This window comes from Aotus nancymaae, unplaced genomic scaffold, assembly GCF_030222135.1.
Source record: "Aotus nancymaae isolate 86718 unplaced genomic scaffold, 86718_ANA_hifiasm-v0.15.2.pri h1tg000064l_1, whole genome shotgun sequence".
NCBI classification, from domain to species: Eukaryota; Metazoa; Chordata; class Mammalia; order Primates; family Aotidae; genus Aotus; species Aotus nancymaae.
In genome coordinates, this window is record NW_026988479.1 from 27,950,950 (window position 1) to 27,973,172 (window position 22,223).

General features: G+C 38.1%; 1 long non-coding RNA gene across 1 annotated transcript in view; it reads right to left on the reverse strand.

Moving 5' to 3' along the window:
* LOC135270610 (uncharacterized) overlaps positions 1 to 22,223 on the reverse strand; it is a 372,604-nt gene that overhangs the window by 345,450 nt on the left and 4,931 nt on the right. The window contains exon 2 of the long non-coding RNA XR_010338751.1: positions 20,195 to 20,288. This is a non-coding gene — a long non-coding RNA (uncharacterized LOC135270610). The remainder of the gene's footprint in view (positions 1 to 20,194; positions 20,289 to 22,223) is intronic.

Genomic DNA, 22,223 nt, shown 5'->3' on the forward strand with positions numbered 1-22,223 from the left:
CTATTATTTGTTGTAACATAGTACTTTTCTAACTTCTGCCAAGGGGACTTCAGGCAGAATAAAATATTTAGCAGTATGTAGTCATTCTATACTCTACTTGCAGTCTTCATAGACTTCTGAAGCAAATGGCATTTTATGGAGGACAGGAGCCTCAGAGAATTATAAAAGATGCTCAGAAATTCCAGACCCTGCTTGCACAGCAGGGAAGAGTGGATACAGCTCATGCAAGAGTACACTTTCCCACTGAGAAGTTAAGAACTTTAGAACACAGAGCATAATCAGGCTTGGTTGTAAAAGTTAGACTTGAGAAAATCAGAAAAGATGAATAAGCTTCTCTTATTCAAATACTGAAGGTCAAGTCATGCCCTCATACTGTCTGATGGCAGGAGAAAAAAATAAATAAATTTTAGGATAAAAGCCAGATAACTGGGGACAAAATATCTAGTGTTTCTTTGTTGCTTTCTTAAAGTGGATTTTTTTTTTTCCATTGAAAAAGCAAGAACGTTAGCCATTGTTAATTTTTTTAAAAGAAGGTGAGAAATCTGACAACTCAGGGTAGAAAGAATAAGAGGTGCAGTGAACTAGTAATTACTCTTATCTGGAGACAAAGGCATGTGTGAGTGCGCATACACACCTGTGTGTTCGCCATTCTCTGGTATTCAGTTCATAATTTAATTTCTTCCTTCCTGCCAACAGAGGAAGCTTTCTCCTGCGACACTGGCAAAGTCAAGTTGCAAAACAGAAAAGACATCAAAGTTCACTGCAGGGTGGAAATTTACCAACTGCACAGATACAGTTTCTAAGGTGAAGAATGTCTTACTTTTACCAAAAGTAGTCAGTACTTATGTTTTGGAGGTATATAATTTATTTTTCTCTCAATCCCACATCCTTTTACTTCCTCTACTGTCCATGTTCTTCTATTTAGCCAATGGATGAATCAAGAAATATTTTAAACCATAAATTTGATGCCAGTTTTAGAAGTTGTAAAGGCAGAGCTATGTCTAGAACATGGTCATGAACCACAGTGGGGGGAAAAACGGGAAAGGTCAAAGGGAAGCATGGACAAATGCCACGCAAGTTAACACAGTTTTCTTATAGGAGAGTGCTTCACTCTGAGGCTACTTCTTACCCTTAGTTTAGATATAACATGTGTGGTTGTTTGACAGTAGTCATACAGTAGTGAAAGAGACCATATTAGAGGCTACTGTGGAACTCTGCCTAGCTCTTGAGTCTTATAGAATGAAGCCAGAATTACATTTCTATCAATTTTCAGCTCTGCGGTCTTAGAACCATTTCTCAAACTCCTTAAGGCTCAGTTTTCTCAAATATAAAGTAATAACAGTACTTGACTAATTTTTAAGAATTTGTGAAAATTAGAGGATAAATACACACACACACACAGACACACACACACACACACACACACCCCTAATATAGCGTTGAAAACATGGAAATATTCAATACAGGTACAAACCACAGTCATTATCATTCTAATTTAGTGATATTCATGCTTTTAACAAAAAGTAGCAGAATCCTTTCTATGAAAATATCCAATATACAAAAGACAAACTCTTCAAATTGGTTAAAATACAGTGGGAGAGAACCTGAATGGGCAAGAGCCTCCTCACTGAACCATTAGGTCCCTATTCAATATGGTACCTGATAAGTTTGAAAACCACACACCTTCACATCCAGCATCCTTTTTCAACTGAGGATCCCAGAAACAAGTAGAAGAAAACAACATTCCCAAGGTTACATAGCCTCTTTGTTGGCAAAGTAATTAGTAAAATCAAGTTCTCATGACTCCCAGTCCAGTCTCCTGTCTCCTATATTGGAAGGTTTCCCCAATCCATTTTTCACTTATTTATTTTTCAAATTTTACTTTAAGTTCTGGATACAAGTGCAGAATGTGTAGGTTTGTTACATAGGTATACATTTGCCATAGTGGTTTGCTGCACCTATCAACCCATCATCTAGGTTTTAAACCCTGCGTGCATTAGTTATTTGTCTTAATGTTCTCCTTCCCCTCATCCCTACCCTCTGACTGTGTATGCTGTTCCCCTCCCTGTGTCTATATATTCTCCTTGTTCAACTCCCACTCATGAGTGAGAACATGCTTTGTTTGGTTTTCTGTTCCTGGGTTAGTCTGCTGAGGATGATGGCTTCCAACTTCATCCATGTACTTGCAAAGGACATGATCTCATTTCTTTTTATGGCTGCATAGTATTCCATGGTGTATATGTACCACATTTCTTTATCCAGTCTATCATTGATGGGCATTTGGGTTGGTTCCATGTCTTTGCTATTGTAAATAGTGCTTCAATAAACATACAATTGCATGTGTCTTATAGCAGAATGATTTATATTCCTTGGGTATATACCGAGTAATGGGGTTGCTGGGTTGAACAGTATTTGTTATTAGGTCTTTGAGGAATTGCCACATTGTCTTCCACAATGGTTGAACTAATTTACATTCCTACCAAGAGTGTAAAAGCATTTCTATTTCTCCACAGCCTCACTGGCATCTGTTATTTCTTGATTTTTTAATAATCGCCATTCTGACTGGCATGAGATGGTATCTCATTGTGTTTTGATTTGCATTTCTCTAATGATCAGCGACGCTGAGGTTTTTTTTTCATGTTTGTTGTCCACATAAATATCTTGTTTTGAGAAGTGTTTATTCATATCCTTTGCCCACTTTTAGTTGGATTTTTTTTTCTTGTAATCATTTATTTTTATAGTTAACAGTTACACTAAAGTAAGAGTTTAGAGGAGAAACTCGATTGTTAGAAATAGATATTTGGAACATAGGAATATATAACAAGGAATAGTTGGGGAAGAGGTAGGGAAACTAAAAACATAAAAGAAATTAATCTGTATTGCCACTGAGGAAAATTTAACTTAAGAACAAGCAGAGCAGCCGGGTGCTGTGGCTCATGCCTGTAATCCCAGCACTTTGGGAGGCCAAGGTGGGTGGATCACAAGGTCAGGAGTTCAAGACCAGCCTGACCAACATGGTAAAACCTCGTCTCTACTAAAAATACAAAAATTAGCTGGGCGTGGTGGCACATGCCTGTAATCCCAGCTACTCAGGAGGCTGAGGCAGGAGAATTGCCTGAACCGAGGAGGCAGAGGTTGCAGTGAGCCAAGATCATGCCACTGCACTCCAGCCTGGGCAACAGAGTGAGCCTTGCTCAAAAAAAAAAAAAAAAAAAAAAAAAAACAACAACAAAAAAACAAACCAGAGCTACTCAATTGTGCAGTAACACATATTTCTTATAAGAACTTTAGTTTGCAAGAGTTGTTCAAAAGTTGTGTGAAAAATTCCATGCAAGAAGTTAGAGAAGTCTCAAATATTTTATCCAAGGACATATATCCCAAATGGGTTAAAAAAAAAAAAAAAAAAGTAACAGTTTGACATTTAGAGGGTAAGCTTCAGTAACCTGGAAAATTCACCTTTTATCAAATACTACACGCCTCAATGACATTAGTTTATTAGTGAACTTTTTCTATTTGTGTCAAGATATTTATTAATAAATTTCTATCAAATAATTCCCATTGTTGGAGAAGATAAAAGTTATCTCCAAAGTAGATATACGTGGTTAAAAGGAAGAAAAACTATGAAAGGACAAATGAGGAGAGAAAAGTCTTTAATTTTTTCTCATAAATACTGGGTTTATATGTACCTACAATAACTCTTTACTATTTAAATCTATCACATACCCTTTACTATTCCTCAATACCTAACCAAACTTAATCACCTCCTTCACAGCACATTGTCTACCTACTCCCAGCTCACAATGACTTCTCTCTATCAGTTCTACTCATGAAGCATAAAAGTGCCTTGTAACATTCCTTGTCTATTTTGTTCTATATTCAAATTGTGGATCGTTTATTAATAGCTCATGCAAGAATCTTACATAGGCAGTTAAATTAATAATCATTTCAATAAAGATTCAAAGTTTTATATTTTATTACATAAACCAGAGCACATAATATGCTCTGAATTTGTTGAATAAATAAATGAACAAATGTATAAATAAACCGATAAAATAAATTTAGAAGCACTGTTCAATATATTGGACAAAAGCAACCCTAGTCTAATGCCTAGTCTAACGAATGCTCTAAAAATGTCTACATGAGAATTAAATTAGTATACGTTTTCAGTTATGAGATACTAGCTTGTTTTATGAGATCTTTGCATGTTGTAATGGAGGAGAACAAAGGAGCTAAGAATAAGTATTGAGTGCATAATCAAGTTCTCCACTGACTGAATTTTGAGCAGATCATATCACATCCAGGTCTAAATTTCTCCATCAGTTAAGTAAGTAAGCTGAATTAGAATCTTTGAGACCTCTCCCAGTTGTGACAATATTTGATTTATGACACAGTGGGAATGGGAAATGACTAGCCATTCCCTTGCCAAGTAGAAAAAGGTCCCAGTTGGTTAGTTTGATTCAGAAGCCAATGATTCCAAACCCAATGATTCTTCAGAATTACTTTTAAAATTTTCAAAAATATAAAAGTATAGGTTGGAGCTCATAATATTCCTATTCATTTATATTCCACATTTTGAAAACTACTCTGGCTATATTCTAAACTCAGTGCTTTTCTTATACTTAGCTCTTTTCTTGTACTTAGAGACCAGGATAGAAAAGTCTACAGTGAATATGTCTATACTGATAGAGACATAAATGGACACAATGTAATACACTGGAAGAAAGCATAGACTTTGATAATAGGAAGGCTTAGCATAATAAGAACGATTTTCTAGGAAACCTGAAAAAGAAGAGCAATGGTGGGTGGGTGAGTGGGGTGGGGGAGATTGTCATGAAAGACATTAAAACCCATTCCAAAGATTCAATCATTAAAATCATATTGGCACATGAACAGATGGAAACACATGTAGAAAAGTGTATAAAATTGAAACTTATGCACCAAACATAGGAATGTTTAGTATATGACAATGTATCTATTTCTAATGAGCAAGTTATAGATATACTCTTAAATAAATGATGCTGAGGAAAATGGATACCTTTGGAAAAAAAATAAATTAGGATCCTTATGTCACATCATACACCAAAGAAAACTCCAAACAGATTAAAGGTCACAATGTAAAGAGCCAGGTACAGGGGGAAGTTGTAAAGAATCTATATTAAATAATTGAAGAAAACCTGAGGTATACTTCAAAATATTGATTTTGATACTTTAAAATCTGAATGAAGAAAGAGTTTATAATAAAGATTCAAAAATATAGACTCCACATATAAAAGATTTGTGAGTTCTAATAGATACATTTAAATAAAAAATATGCACTACATTTTTCTTTTACCTAATCCACTGTTGATTGACATTTAGGTTGGTTCTATGACTTTGCTATTTTGAATAGTGCTGTGATGAACCTACACATATGTGTGTCTTTGTGGTAAAGTAATTTATATTCCTTTGGGCATATACCCAATAATGGGATTGCTGGGTTGAATGGTACTTCTGTTTTAAGTACTTTGAGAAATTGCCAGGCTGCTTTCCACAATAACAAAAAAGTGCTTGATAAAATGGATAGGGACATGTTAAAGGGAACCAACCCAGAAGACCTCCCAATGGTCCAAGCTGGAACAATATGAGCAATAAAATAAATCATTATAGCATTGGATTAAGGCCTAACAAATAAATATTCATGAGTCTATGCTGACATAAAATAGAATAAAAAGAATATAAGAAAAAAAATTTTACAGAATTCCAAATACAAATCAATATAAATGGATAATGCAGAATAGATAATCAACACAAAAATCCACATACAGTAATAATTACTGTAGGCAAGAGTCCCAGAGGAATGCAAAAATTGCATGTAAAACTTGAATAATAAACAGTGTGTTTGCATAATTCCTAAATATCAAGTATTTATTAATAACTTTTTCTCTAAATTTCTGAAATACACCTATGACTACTTAAAACAAAATTATGACATTGTATTGTGTTATTTGTAATTTGGAGATGTAAAATTTTACATTTATTAAGATAGTACAGTATTAACTAAGTAGATTTTGAGATGTTAAAGATTCAAAATGTAATTCCTGCAGGAACTGCTAAAAAATATAAGAAAGTGTAATTTAAATGCTAATAAAGGAGAATTAACATATTTTATAGTCATAATAGCCCAAAGCAGAAAGCAATCAAAATGTCTATCAACAAGAAAATGAATGAACAAATTGTATAGCATTTATACAACAGAATACACCTCAGAAATAATAATAAAAAAAAAACTGATGAGAGACACACACCCTGGATAAATCTCATAAAACTGTTAAATGAGAAAAGCTAGCTATTAAGATGTATGCATTTATATATTATATTATTTCAAGCAAAATAAATGTATGGTGAAAAAAATAACACAGACAGGGTCTCTTGCATTTTGCCTGGGACAAAAGACAAGTTAATTATCTGAGAATGATGAATGTATTCTGTTTTTAGAAGTGGTGAAAATTATATTTATTTATTTGTCAAAAATGTACAGTTAAGTTTTGTGCCTTTCAATGTACATCTTACCTCATCAAAAAGAACTAAAAAAAATTAAGTAGGGATGGAGAATGTGTTAAAGTACAGATTAAGCAAAAATGGCACATAATTAGTAGTTGTTGAAGCTGAGTAACAGGTCTATTATACTATTTTGTTACTATGTATTGAAAAATTTTGGAGTCAAACACTTGTTTGTATAAATAGACAAAATCGGTCTACAATGTTAACTTGGTTATCTTTGGAAAGAGAGAGAGGGAAGTTATTGTCTAGACATGAGTGAAGCTTGTTCTATTTCTTTTTTCTTTTTTTTTCTTTCTTACCAAGTTGATAATTTTATTATACTCTGAATAGAGATGATATTTAAAGAGCAGAGAAAATGACTATACAAAGGATTTATAGAACATTCATTTACATACTGGATATAATCTTTACAGTATCAGAAAAGTAAAAATATGCACTAACAAGTAAGGCAGAGAAGACATTACAAGGTATTTGATGCTGAGGATAAATGCACAGTGACTTTTAACATTGTTGTATTCAATTGGAAGAATACAACAATACGTTCTTTTTCTGAGTAGTTAGTAGGACCCTGGACATAACATGCATTGGGCACAATTCGTGAACTCTTGGCATTTACTCCCAAGGGCGGTATGCGTCTGCCCAGCGGGAGTCCTGGAGGCAAAATGCCTGGAAACGTTCCTTTTCCTGTGGCCCTAGAGTCGGTGTCCATGGTGGGGGCTCTCTCATGGTTTCTGAGCCCACAATACAATCTGGGATGACACACATCTTGTTCTGTTTAATGTACACATAACACAAAAGGAAGAAAGAAACCTCCTGTACCAGCTCTTCAGAAATCGTGGAAACTTCCTTCCTTTTGTTCCTCAGAAGGAGCTATCTACTTGGAGCAAATTCCCTGATGCCCTTGACCATGTTTACCTTGTGTAAAAATCAGACCTGGCCAATGAGTTCAAAAAGCATATTTGCACAGCTTCCTGAATGTCTTCGAGACATGGCTTCACGAGGGCCACCACGGGCACCCTGATGTCTCTGTGATTCCCTGGCAGGCTTTGTTTCTCAATACTGTGACCCCAGTTTGCTCTGACTTCTATTTTTTTTTTTTTTTTTTTTTTTTTTTTTTTATTGCATTTTAGGTTTTGGGGTACATGTGAAAAACATGCAAGGTTGATGCTTAGGTGCATACGTGGCAGTGTGATTTGCTGCCTTCCTCCCCTTCACCCATATCTGGCATTTCTCCCCATGCTATCCCTCCCCAATTCCCCACCCCCCCGCTGTCCCCCCCACTCCCCCACAACAGACCCCCATGTATAGTGCTCCTCTCCCTGTGTCCATGTGTTCTCCTTGTTCAACACCCGCCTATGAGTGAGAACATGTGGTGTTTGATTTTGTGTTCTTGTGTCAGTTTGCTGAGAATGATGGTTTCCAGGTTCATCCATGTCCCTACAAAGGACGCGAACTCCTCGTTTTTAATGGCTGCATAATATTCCATGGTGTATATGTGCCACATTTTTCCTGTCCAGTCTATCATCGATGGGCATTTGGGTTGGTTCCAGGTCTTTGCTATTGTAAACTGTGCTGCTATGAACATTCGTGTGCATGTGTCCTTATAGTAGAACGATTTATAATCCTTTGGATATATGCCCAGTAATGGGATTGCTGGGTCAAATGGAATTTCTATTTCTAGGTCCTTGAGGAATCGCCACACTGTTTTCCACAATGGTTGAACTAATTTACACTCCCACCAACAGTGTAAAAGTGTTCCTATTTCTCCACATCCTCTCCAGCATCTGTTGTCTCCAGATTTTTTAATGATTGCCATTCTAACTGGTGTGAGGTGGTATCTCAATGTAGTTTTGATTTGCATTTCTCTAATGGCCAGTGATGATGAGCATTTTTTCATATGCTTGTTGGCCTCATGTATGTCTTCTTTTGTAAAGTATCTGTTCATGTCCTTCGCCCACTTTTGAATGGGCTTGTTTGTTTTTTTCTTGTAAATCTTTTTTAGCTCGTTGTAAATTCTGGATATCAGCCCTTTGTCAGATGGGTAGGCTGCAAAAATTTTTTCCCATTCTGTTGGTTGCCGATTCACTCTATTGACTGTTTATTTTGCTGTGCAGAAGCTGTGGAGTTTGATTAGGTCCCATTTGTCTATTTTGGCTTTTATTGCCAATGCTTTTGGTGTTTTGGTCATGAAGTCCTTGCCTACGCCTATGTCCTGAATGGTTTTGCCTAGGTTTCCTTCTAGTGTTTTTATGGTGTTAGGTCTTATGTTTAAGTCTTTAATCCATCTGGAGTCAATTTTAGTGTAAGGTGTCAGGAAGGGGTCCAGTTTCTGCTTTCTGCATATGGCTAGCCAGTTTTCCCAACACCACTTATTGAACAGGGAATCCTTTCCCCATTGCTTGTTTTTATCAGGTTTGTCAAAGATCAGGTGGTTGTAGATATGTTGTGTTGCCTCCGACGCCTCTGTTCTGTTCCATTGGTCTATATCTCTGTTTTGGTACCAGTACCATGCTGTTTTGATTACTGTAGCCTTGTAGTAGAGTTTGATGTCTGGTAGTGTGATGCCTCCTGCTTTGTTCTTTTTGCTTAGAATTGACTTGGCTATGCGGGCTCTCTTTTGGTTCCATATGAAGTTTAAGGTGGTTTTTTCCAGTTCTGTGAAGAAGGTCATTGGTAGCTTGATGGGGATAGCGTTGAATCTGTAAATTACTTTGGGCAGTATGGCCATTTTCACGATATTAATTCTTCCTAACCATGAACATGGAATGTTTCTCCATCTGTTTGTGTCCTCTCTTATTTCGTTGAGCAGTGATTTGTAGTTCTCCTTGAAGAGGTCCTTTACATTCCTTGTTAGTTGTATTCCTAGGTATTTTATTCTCTTTGTAGCAATTGTGAATGGCAGTTCGTTCTTGATTTGGCTCTCTTTAAGTCTGTTATTGGTGTATAGGAACGCTTGTGATTTTTGCACATTGATTTTGTATCCTGAGACTTTGCTGAAGTTGCTTATCAGTTTCAGGAGCTTTTGGGCTGAGATGAGGGGGTCTTCTAGATATACAATCATGTCGTCTGCAAATAGAGACAATTTGACTTCCTCCTTTCCTAATTGAATACCCTTTATTTCTTTTTCTTGCCTGATTGCTCTGGCTAGAACTTCCAGTACTATATTGAATAGGAGTGGTGAGAGAGGGCATCCTTGTCTAGTGCCCGATTTCAAAGGGAATGCTTCCAGTTTTTGCCCGTTCAGTATGATATTGGCTGTTGGTTTGTCGTAAATAGCTTTTATTATTTTGAGATACGTTCCATCGATACCTAGTTTATTGAGGGTTTTTAGCATAAAGGGCTGTTGAATTTTGTCGAAGGCCTTCTCTGCATCAATTGAGATAATCATGTGGTTTTTGTCTTTGGTTCTGTTTATGTGGTGAATTACATTTATAGACTTGCGTATATTGAACCAGCCTTGCATCCCCGGGATGAATCCTACTTGATCATGGTGGATAAGCTTTTTGATGTGCTGTTGTAATCGGCTTGCCATTATTTTATTGAAGATTTTTGCATCTATGTTCATCATGGATATTGGCCTGTAGTTTTCTTTTCTTGTTGAGTCTCTGCCAGGTTTTGGTATTAGGATGATGTTGGTCTCATAAAATGATTTGGGAAGGATTCCCTCTTTTTGGATTATTTGGAATAGTTTCAGTATGAATGGTATCAGTTCCTCTTTGTATGTCTGGTAGAATTCGGCTGTGAACCCATCTGGACCTGGGCTTTTTTTGGGTGGTAGGCTCTTAATTGCTGCCTCGACTTCAGACCTTGTTATTGGTCTATTCAGGGTTTCGACTTCTTCCTGGTTTAGGCTTGGCAGGAGGCAGCTGTCCAGGAATTTATCCATTTCCTCCAGGTTTTCTAATTTATGTGCATAGAGTTGTTTGTAATAATCTCTGATGATGGTTTGAATTTCTGTGGAATCTGTGGTGATATCCCCTTTGTCATTTTTTATTGCATCTATTTGATTATTCTCTCTTTTCTTTTTTATTAGTCTGGCTAGTGGTCTGTCTATTTTGTTGATCTTTTCAAAAAACCAGCTCCTGGATTTATTGATTTTTTGAAGGGTTTTTCGTGTCTCTATCTCCTTCAATTCTGCTTTGATCTTAGTTATTTCTTGTCTTCTGCTAGGTTTTGAGTTTTTTTGATCTTGCTCCTCTAGCTCTTTCAATTTTGACGATAGGGTGTCAATTTTAGATCTCTCCTTTCTTCTCATGTGGGCACTTATTGCTATATATTTTCCTCTAGAGACTGCTTTAAATGTGTCCCAGAGATTCTGGTATGTGGTGTCTTCGTTCTCGTTGGTTTCAAAGAACGTCTTTATTTCTGCCTTCATTTCATTGTTTATCCAGTCAACATTCAGGAGAAAGTTGTTCATTTTCCATGAGGCTGTGCGGTTCTGGGTTGGTTTCTGAATTCTGAGTTCTAACTTGATTGCACTGTGGTCTGAGAGACTGTTTGTTATGGTTTCCGTTCTTTTGCATTTGCTGAGGAGTGATTTACTTCCAATTATGTGGTCAATTTTAGAGTAGGTGTGATGTGGTGCTGAGAAGAATGTATATTCTGTGGATTTGGGGTGGAGAGTTCTGTAAATGTCTATTAGGTTTGCTTGTTCCAGGTCTGAGTTCAAGTCCTGGATATCCTTGTTAATTTTCTGTCTCGTTGATCTGTCTAATATTGACAATGGTGTGTTGAAGTCTCCCACTATTATTGTGTGGGAGTCTAAGTCTCTTTGTAAGTCTTTAAGAACTTGCCTTATGTATCTGGGTGCTCCTGTATTAGGTGCATATATATTTAGGATCGTTAGCTCTTCTTGCTGCATTGATCCTTTTACCATTATGTAATGTCCTTCTTTGTCTCTTTTGATCTTTGTTGCTTTAAAGTCTATTTTATCAGAGATGAGAATTGCAACTCCTGCTTTTTTTTGCTCTCCATTTGCTTGGTAAATCTTCCTCCATCCCTTTATTTTGAGCCTTTGTGTATCCTTGCATGCGAGATGGGTTTCCTGGATACAGCACACTGATGGGTTTTGGCTTTTTATCCAATTTGCCAGTCTGTGTCTTTTGATTGGGGCATTTAGTCCGTTTACATTTAGGGTTAATATTGTTATGTGTGAATTCAATCCTGTCATTTTGGTGCTAGGTGGCTGTTTTGCCCTTTGGTTGATGCAGATTCTTTATTGTGTTGATGCACTTTACCTTTTTGTGTGTTTTTGGAGTGGCTGGTACTGGTTGTTCTTTTCTATGTGTAGTGCCTCCTTCAGGAGCTCTTGTAGAGCTGGTCTGGTGGTGATGAACTCTCTGAGTTCTTGCTTGTTCACAAAGGATTTTATTTTTCCTTCACTTATGAAGCTTAGTTTGGCTGGATACGAAATTCTGGGTTGAAAGTTCTTTTCCTTAAGGATGTTGAATATCGGCCCCCACTCTCTTCTGGCCTGTAGGGTTTCTGCTGAGAGATCTGCAGTGAGTCTGATGGGCTTCCCTTTGTGGGTAACCCGACCTTTCTCTCTGGCTGCCCTTAGTATTTTCTCCTTCATTTCAACCCTGGTGAATCTGATGATTATGTGTCTTGGGGTTGCTCTTCTAGAGGAGTATCTTTGTGGTGTTCTCTGTATTTCCTGGACTTGAATCTCGGCCTGCCTTGTTAGGTTGGGGAAGTTTTCCTGGATAATATCCTGAAGAGTATTTTCCAGCTTGGATGCATTCTCTTCGTCACATTCAGGTACACCTATCAAACGTAGATTAGGTCTTTTCACATAGTCCCATATTTCTTGTTGACTTTGTTCATTCCTTTTTACCCTGTTTTCTCTAATGTTGCCTTCTCGTTTTATTTCATTGAGTTGATCTTCGACCTCTGATATCCTTTCTTCTGCTTGGTCAATTCGGCTGTTGAAACTTGTGCATGCTTCACGAAGTTCTCGTGTTGTGTTTTTCAGCTCCATCAATTCGCTCATATTCCTCTCTAAGTTGTCCATTCTTGTTAGCATTTCGTCAAGTCTTTTTTCAAGGTTCTTAGTTTCTTTGCATTGGGTTAGAACATGTTCTTTTAGCTCACGGAAGTTTCTTATTATCCACTTTCTGAAAGCTGATTCTGTCATTTCATCACACTCATTCTCCATCCAGTCTTCTTCCCTTGCTGGTGAGGAGTTGTGATCCCTCGTAGGAGGAGAAGTGTTCTGGTTTTGGGTGTTTTCATCCTTTTTGCGCTGGTTTCTTCCCATCTTTGTGGATTTATCCACCTGTTGACTTTGTAGTTGTTGTCTTTCTGATTTTGGTAATTTTAAGTCTGCTGTGGCAGAACTCATAAACCCCCTGCTCTTCCCCCCAGGTGTTCTGTCCCAGGGAGTTACGGTTTTATGATGTTCCCCTGTGCGGTTGCTGTTTTCCCTGCCCACAAGGTGGCAGCCTAGTCACACTCAGGTTGCAGAGGCTTCGCTAAGCTGCTGTGGGCTCCACCCAGCTTCCGTGTGAACTTCTGGGTGTAGTTAGAACTGCTTCCGCTATGTTGGCCCGCCCCTGTAGTGACGGAGTCTCTGTAGTGGCGGATTGCCTTGGTAGAGAACAGCAGGGTGCCTATGGAGAACGCCCCTCCTCCACAGAGCTGGACCGTCCCGGTTTCAGTTGTGTTTCAGGTCTTCTTGCTGGGTAAGAGGGGACACCGTCTCATCTGATCTGCCTCCGGAGCCGCTGCGTTGGCTAAAGCCGCGGCTCTGAGATTCGTGGCGCTGGCCTGGCTCCCCGTTTCAGCTCCCCTTGCTGGCTTATAGGGGACTCAGACTCTCTCACTTTGTACCGTGAGCCGTTGCCTCAGGGTGCCGGCCCAGCGGCTGCGCCGTTCAAGCCAGTGGCGCCAGCGGCGCTGGCGACCCGTGTGGCTTCTCTGCGTGTGAATCTCCTGGTCTGTGGGCAGTAAAAATCAGTCTGGAAATACGGCGTCCACTCACCCTCTGTGCTTTCTCTCGGAGCTGCATTCCCGAGTTCCTCCTAAGCGGCCATCCTGCTCTGACTTCTAAACGAGCTCTCTCATTCTTTGTCAGAAGGATAAAGGAACTGACCTGCACTCTTTGGGTTAAACATAGGTAGACATCATCTCAGGATGAGGCACCTCTTGAGGAAAGCACAAACCTCTGCTCCCCATGGCCACATTCCTGCAGTGGATGAAAAACCGAGATGCCAGAAGCCTCTGCCAAAGACATCAGGGCCAACACAGGAGAATCTGCCGAAAATGCCAGCACCTCCTGACGTCACGCCACCGCACGTTAGGGAAGGAGGTCCACAAAGACCAAGGCAAACATTTGGCACAGAAATGAGGCACTTGGTTTGGTGCATCAATAGGAGCTAAAAAGTGGAATGGTCCACCTGCTTTCACGCACGCGCACATGCACACACACACGCACACACACACATGCACACACAACACCCACTGAGATTTGGCTGCTTCCAACTTTGCCTGTTGCAAATTTTTCCTTGGCCCCTCACTTTAAAACAGAGTTCACAAAGCACATTCCGAAACCCTAGCTCCCTATTTCTTAGTTACATAAATAAATTCTCTATTACATTTCATCAAGCCTTACATGAATGTTTCTGTGTGTATTTCTGTGTACATATTGTATATCAATAAAAAATGAACTATATATGTGTACAAAAATTCTAAAAAAAGAATTCAATTTATATCATAGATCCAAAGATATTCTCTCTATCATATAAAGAGCAACCAGGAACAGCCGGGCACGGTAGCTCATGCCTGTAATCTTAGCAATTTGGAAGTCCGAGATAGGTGGATCACTTGAGCTCAGGAGTTCGAGATCAGCCTGGGCAACATGACAAAACTCATCTCTACTAAAAATACAAAAACTTAGCTGGGCATGGTGGCACATGCCTATAGTCCCAGCTACTTGGGAGGCTGAGGCACAAGAATCACTTGAACCCAGGAGGCAGAGGTTGCAGTGAGCCAAGATTGCACCACTGCACTCCAGCCTGAGCGATAGAGTGAGACTCTGTCTCAAAAAGAAAAAAAAAAAAAGAGCAACCAGAAACAAGATGAAAAAGACAAGAAACACAATAGAAAAAATGGACAAAATACATGAATAGAGTCCACATAAAATAAAGGCAATGACCTTATGTGAAATAGAAGTTTAACCTCACTCTGAATAGAAACACAAATTAGAACAACATGAAGGAGTTTCATTTCCAAGGAGGGAAGGGGAGTGTGTGTTGATTAGCACTCCTGAAAATAACAATCATAAACACTGGACACAGGATGATGAATGACTATTTGAAGCCATTAGACTGCAAATAAGAGCATGCAGAAGCTCAAGGGAGTTGAACTTTGAAAGACGGGATGTTCACTTGGAAAGATATATATTTATAGTATTTGGCTCCTGAGGGTGCTCCCCTGTCTATAAAGTGGGAACTAAAACAGTAAGTCAAAGCACTTGAAATCAGTATTTATCAGAGCACGGAGTCAGTGTCTCCAAAGCAGTTGGAAATCGTGTGTGTGTGTGTGTGTGTGTGTGTGTGTGTGTGTGTGTGTGTCTCTAAGATATAGAAGGATATAGCCTAAAAAATATAGTGGTGACTTTTCTATAGTAGAGATAAGGTATTTTATTTTCTTATTTTAACTTTATTTTCTACTCTTCACATTTATAGGTTTTGTAAAAATGAAAATGAAAAATAAACAAAAATAAATAACCTGGATTTGTGATTCAGCTCTACAAACTACAGTACGAACTTGAGAAAATGATTTGGTTTTGTCAAGTATCTTTTTTCTTCAGCTTGCAGAAATAGTTCTGATATCAACCACATATTATTCTCATGAAGTTTAGTTTTTGCATTTAGGCCAAATTCATTTAAATATCTTAGTGTAGTGCTTGACACTAGTATTAAATGCTAGGGACCATCATCTTCATTCACATCATTATTGGCGTCCAGTTACATTTGTCTATTGAACAAATGAGTGAATCAATCAATGAACAAGATCCACCTAATAACCACATGAGTAATTGGCCTGGTCTTCAGTTCTCTCATGCAAGTCGGCCATGCTCAGTCCTTGGAATAGCTGCCAAGAATATCCTGGCTGAGCTGGCTCAAGTGGGATGACAAGATGACACTGATTAAAGACAGACTGGTGAGCAATGAAAAGCAAAGTCACCTGAACAGTCACCTGCCTCTGTCCTTCTGGCCACAGCAAGACAGCACACATCAGGGAGGCAAAGTTGTCAGTGAAGTTAAGGAAACTAAAATCAAGTGTGTGCCAAAAGCAGAGGTTTAAAAGGTGACATATATGACAAAGAATGATATCACCAACTTCAGCTTAGTGGGTTCATATTAAAACAGTCTTATTGACCATCTTCTTTCCTCCACAAATGTTTCACTTAAGTTAATGGACAGGAACTTATTTTTTAAAATACACTGAAATTATAGTCAATTCCCCTGGAGTTTGGAAGAGAGACTAATGAGTGAGAGGGAGCACAAGAGAGGGCAAAGGAACGTATTTTAATGTCAGAAAGGAGTACTTTTTACAAATTTAATCTTAGAACACTGGTCTTGCCTCACTTAGGGCATATCCAAGGACATTTACTATTGGAAATACACTTAATAGTTGTAGAGCTAGCAGCAGCAATAATGGTAGCATGACAGTATATCTGTTGTAACATAAATATTTGGAGTAATTTGAATACTTGCTCTACTTGATAGTACCTTGGATCCACAAAACACCTGGGAATTGATGTTCTTCAGATTTTATAGAGGAGAGAACTTACTGACCAGACTGCTGTCAAAATTCACTCAACCTGTCTATAGTGTACCTAGCTTAGAATCCAACAGGGCTGACCTCTAGCTTCTCTGCATTTTTCTTTTCTGATCACTTGCCCTTCTGCAACTTTCCTCTAAAAATATACTTATTTATTTATATTATTCCACTAAAAACATGGAGACAAACTGCAGATAAAATACCTCAGAGCTATCTCCTGAACTTCAGGCTCATATACAACTTTCCAATGGGCAGATTCACTCAGAAGTCCTCTACAAATCGAACTGTCCTAAAAACATAACATTGCCCCTTCCTAAACCTTCTCTTCTTTCAGTAGGGGAGTTCCCCTAGAGCGAACAGAATCACAAATCTTCCAGTCACTTACCCCTGAATCTTGGAAATCATTCCATACTTCTTCTCTGTGTCTTGAACCATTCTTGCAATATCCAGTCCATCAGCCAAATCCCGTCTTATCTGCTGCCTATTGAGGCCTCTTCTCTCCATCATCATGCCACTTTATTCAACTCAGGCCAGCTTTCTCTCTCTGTTGTGTTAATACAAGAGCCTCCTAATAGATGCCCTCCCAGCCTTCAGTCTCAAACTCCTCTCCTTTCTGCACCACTCTTCAGCAATTCTCTCCTTTATGTGTGTTAGTTTTTGGACTATGAGAAGCATGGACACAACTGATCATTTCCTCCTTCATGAAACACTTTCTTCACTTGGCAACTAGGTCACCATTCATGTGTTTTCTTCTATGTTCCTGATCAAACTCAGTTTTCCTTTGTGGTCTTTTGCTTCTCCTAGATGACTATTGATAGTCATTCTCTGGGGTGAGTTCTAACCAGATTATTTTAAAATCTTACAGTACACTTATATGCTGACAACACACTTATACCTCCACTTGGACCTATCATCTGAACTCCAAAATTATATATTTGACTGTCTTATTCTCTCTCAGATGTTTAAGATCTCAACTTTCACGTGTCCAGAATCAAACTCTTGATTCCCCTTCCTTGACACAACTACTATTCCTACAGTCCTCCCCACCTCAGTCAATGGAAACAGTATCGCTTCACTTGTTAAGGTTTTTGTTCTACCCAGTTTAGCACTCCTACTATTCCTCGAATAAGCCCAGTATACTCCTTAAGGCCTACAGACTTGCTGTTCCTTCTATCCAGACTATTTCTCCCCTAGGCATCACATCACTTCCTCGCCTCAAATGTTTCCCTAGTATCAGAACTTTCTCTGATCACCCTATAGAAAATAACAAACCTCAGAACCATTTTCTATTCCCTACTTTATATTTCTCCACACAGTACTTATAATCATATGAAAGTCTTTATTTTTCTTTGTTATTAATTTCCTCTCCCTCTGCGACAGTGTGAGCTCCGTTAAGGTAGGAACTTACCTATTCTGATAGCTAGAGCAAGATGTGGTGTATAATAGACACACAAATATTTGCAGAATGGATGAATCAATTAGTATATCCCCTGTTCCCTATAGCATTGTAGTTTATACACTTGCCTGGACTCTCACACTATATTACAATTATTACTTTCTCTCACTAGACTAGAGTACTCTTAAGGTTAAGAGTACCCTTACAGTTAAAGCCATGCCTTAACATACTAATATCCCTGTGTCTACAAAGTAATTGGCACATATTAAGCACTGTATGTTTCTTTGTTTATTTGAAAGAAAGTAGGGAGGGGACAGATATTATTAGCATATGGTCAGGTTAGCACAGAGTAACTGGGATTTATTACCTTCTTTCATTTGGAAAATATTTTTTTGTCAGACTAAGATGTCTTTGCTTTTAAAATATAAGTTGAATAAACCCTGAAAAGATCGTGCTAACTGAAAGATTTTTTTTTTCCTCCAAGAGTAAAAGTTTAGAAGGCCATGAATGAATAGGCTGCCCACCTCTAACTTTCAGGAATCATAGCCATGAACCTTAGGTAAAGACAGAAACACAGAATTCTAAGTGCCATGTTGTTCTGCCATCATTCTACACTGAAAAATTGGTCTATTCAGAGCTCATAAAATATTAAAGACAAAAGGAAACTTTGAGTCCAGCTCTTAACGTTTACATATAGGTAAACTGAGACTGTAAGAGATTTTTTTCCTCCACAGAGAAAGTTGATAGCACAGTAAGGATTCAAATTAATTCTCCTTAATTCCAATTTAGTTTTTGTTTTCTAACACACTGAAGCCTCATCACTCCACATTTAAGACCACATTAATAGATATCTATAATCTTTCTCTTCAAGGATATGACCCTATACTTTGTATAGTTAAAATGATTTTAAAAAGTACATATCCACAAACCCATCAGTGACTCACAAGTTTGTGTGGGTGGTTGCTTATTAAAGCATCAACATGCTAACAAGGAAATAAAGATGGTTAGGCTGTAGACACTGAGCTCTAATGGAAATGAAAATTGTCAGCATCAAAGCATATAAATATAGCTCAAACCATTCAGTTAATTGACTTTTTAAGTCCTTCTACTCACATTTCCCTTTGACTACCGTGTGAAAGATATTGGTGGGTTTGAATTATGCTCTTGTTACCATCTCTACTCAAAATGTGAGACCTTTTGCTCACAGATGAATACATCTCTCTTCATTTAGACTCATGAATTGTTAAAGTATTCATTTTTGGTCGTCAATCCTAAAACAAAAAAAATAAATAAAAACTATTCCCCAAGCTTCTGTGACAACACTTTTTAATTTTCCTCTTTCCTCTGGACTGCTCTATTTTTTTAATGATCTCATAGGGTATTAATACTAACAGTTGCATTCTCAGCCCTTCTCTCACTTTTCATACTTCACTTACACAATCTCATTCATTCGTACAGTCTGGAATATCTACCGTCTCATGATTCCAAAATCCACGTCTCTACCTCACTCTCCTAAATACTGTTTCCTATATTCAATTCCTCATTGCACATATCTACCAGGAAACCTTGCAAGCGCCTCAAATTCAACACATTCCAAACTGAAATCTTTTTTCCACTCCCTTCATACCTTACTTTTTCTCCAGAATCTCTGTCTCAGTAAAGGCACTATCTCTCATCTAATCAGCCCAGAAACCTGGCAGTCATTATGGATGCTTCACTCTATGAATATTTACCTCTTCATCCCCAGCCGCTCCTTCATATTCAATCACTGAGTTCTGTGGCTTCCACCTAAAATCCCATCAGATCTCTAGCTCATGGCAGGAGTTTCCGCATTGATATTGAATGTACTATCTCTGTCAGGATGGTCTCATGAACCACTGTTGTCTTGCACAAACATTTGTGCTACACAGACACATATGAAGAACTTGCAAGGATCATCTGGGTTACCTCAGAGCAGGAAGGTATTTTAATGTTACCATTGTTTTCTGAAGGTAGACAAGGACTTCAGTAACAGAGACTCTGATGTCAGTCACACATAGAAAGAACACAGCTAGAACTTTCAAGAAAAAGAAAGTGACTCCAAAAATAAAAATTAATAAATATACAGACTAAAAACTATGAAATATTTAATTTATAATAATTTTATTATCAGTATTACTTAAATATTTACTACAGTCTTGACACTTCGCTAAATATTTTCATGTTTTTCCTTATTTGTGTTTTAACTATTAGCATATGCTCGGGTCAGCAAAGTAACTGTAATTAATCACTTCCTTTCACTTGGAAAATAACCTCTTTTTCCAGCCTAAATGGCTTCACTTCTAAAATATTCAAAGATGAGGAAAATGGAGCCCAGAGAATATAACTTACCTGCTCCAATGACAAAACTTGTAAATAACAGAATTGGGGTGAAGCCAGCCTCTCTAACAGAGAGCTCAAATGCTCTTATCTCTCCCCAAACCCACATACCTCCTTCTTTATTTGTGAGTCTCTGGACAGGGCAGTCTCATTGTCACTTCTCTCTTTGTCCATTAAACAGTCGTTTCTCAGTTCTCAGGAGTTCCTAGAAGATAAAGTACACTCACATTCACATATACTACCCAGAAGTCCCCTGGACCTCCCACAAATTTTTGTAAGAATTCCAGCATTACATCTCTAAGTACCATAATCCCTATTACCAGTCTCATGTTTGACATGTGTAGGCCACATAGTCAGAAACGGTAGATGGGAGGTAGGAAAATGGCCTTGAGTGGTGATCACACATTTCTGGAAATCTGGAAATTAATACCATCTACAAAAAGGGGTGGTTTTCTTGAAAGGAATGTGTGTTTATCAACAATGGTCCAAAATAAGCCAAGAGAAATAACAGTGCAAAACGGAACTTGGATTTCCCACCCACAAGATAGGTTTGGGTTTTGTCACTTCTCTTCCCCTAACAGCAAAAATAACTGTGAATTAGAAGTTGCTGTATTTGGAATGACAAGGCGTGGGGAACTCAAGCTCCTGAGGGCAAGGCAGGAGGTAGATAAAGAGCAGCAACAATGAGTCATGTGAAATTGCAACTCATTATCAGCAAGCAGGACAGCTCCATCTCCAATGGATGCAGAAATCACCTTGGAAAAAGCCAGCAAATAACTTAGCAAAACCTTCAGGATGAGTTCCTGGAAAATACTCCAAAGACACAGCTTCTTCAGAGCAAATACCCTTATGTGAGTTTTTTGTTTGTTTGTTTGTTTTTTAAAAGAAAAGGAAAAGAAAATCACAGGAGCATTAGAAAAAGCAGAGCTATCATAACAGAATGGAAATAGATTGTCCTGTCACATCTCTGAAGAAGAAACTGAAGTCCAAAAAAAGAACGGGATTCAGCCAAGGGCACACAGGATGTTAGTGGCAGACAGTTGCTTTTAGGATTAAGATCCAAATCTCAAGGCCCTGTATGATCTTCCAGTCACTTTTCTCAACCATAATTCTAACTCATTGCATCTTACTTTTTAGTTTCCCTGACTCAATATTTCCTAACCATTTTGATAGCATGGAGGAATACTGGTATTTGTAAAATGCACTGGGGAAAACACACAAGGAATCTTGTGTTCAGACATAATGAGCTCTGGGGACTCAGCCCACCTCCTGCCACCTGCATGGACCTTGGCAGCCTAACCAGAATGTTCTGCTGTAATACATCATGCTTCCCGTACTGCACACACGTTATTCACCCTTGAAATGCCCTTCACTTAGCTTATACTTACCCTTCAGTTATCAACTCAAGAACTCTTTCATCTAAGAAGTTATCTCTAAGTCACTACACCCCTAGGACCCTTTGACATGTCTGCCTAAAGAAGTGAATTGACATCGTATATTAAAATCCTAAATATATATATATATATATATATATATATATATACACAACTAACTGGAGCTCCGACATTCATAAAATAAGTACTACTAGACTTAAGAAATGAGATAGACAGCAGCACAATAATAGTGGGGGAATTCAACACTCCACCGACAGCACTAGCCCAATCATTGAGACAGAAAGTTAACAAAGAAACAATGGATTTAAAATACACTCTAGAATGGAGGGACCTAACAGACATTTATGGAACATTCTACCCAAGAACTTCAGAATGTACCTTCTTCTCATTGGCACATGGAACATTCTCCATGATGGATCATATGATTGGCCACAAAACAAGTCTCATTCAACTTTTAAAAGTTGAAATCATATTAAGTATCTTCTCAGATGACAATGGAAAAGTAGAACTCCAAAAGGAACCCACAAAACTATACAAACACATGGAAATGAAAAAATCTCCTCCTGAAAGATTTGGGGGTTAACAATGAAATCAAGATGGAAATTAAGAAAAATAATTGAACTGAATGACAATAGTGACAAAAGTTATCAAAATTCCGAGATACAGCAAAAGCAGTGCTAAGAGGAAAGTGTATAGTGCTAGGCGCCTACACAAAAAGTCTGAAAGATCACAAATTTGCAACCTAA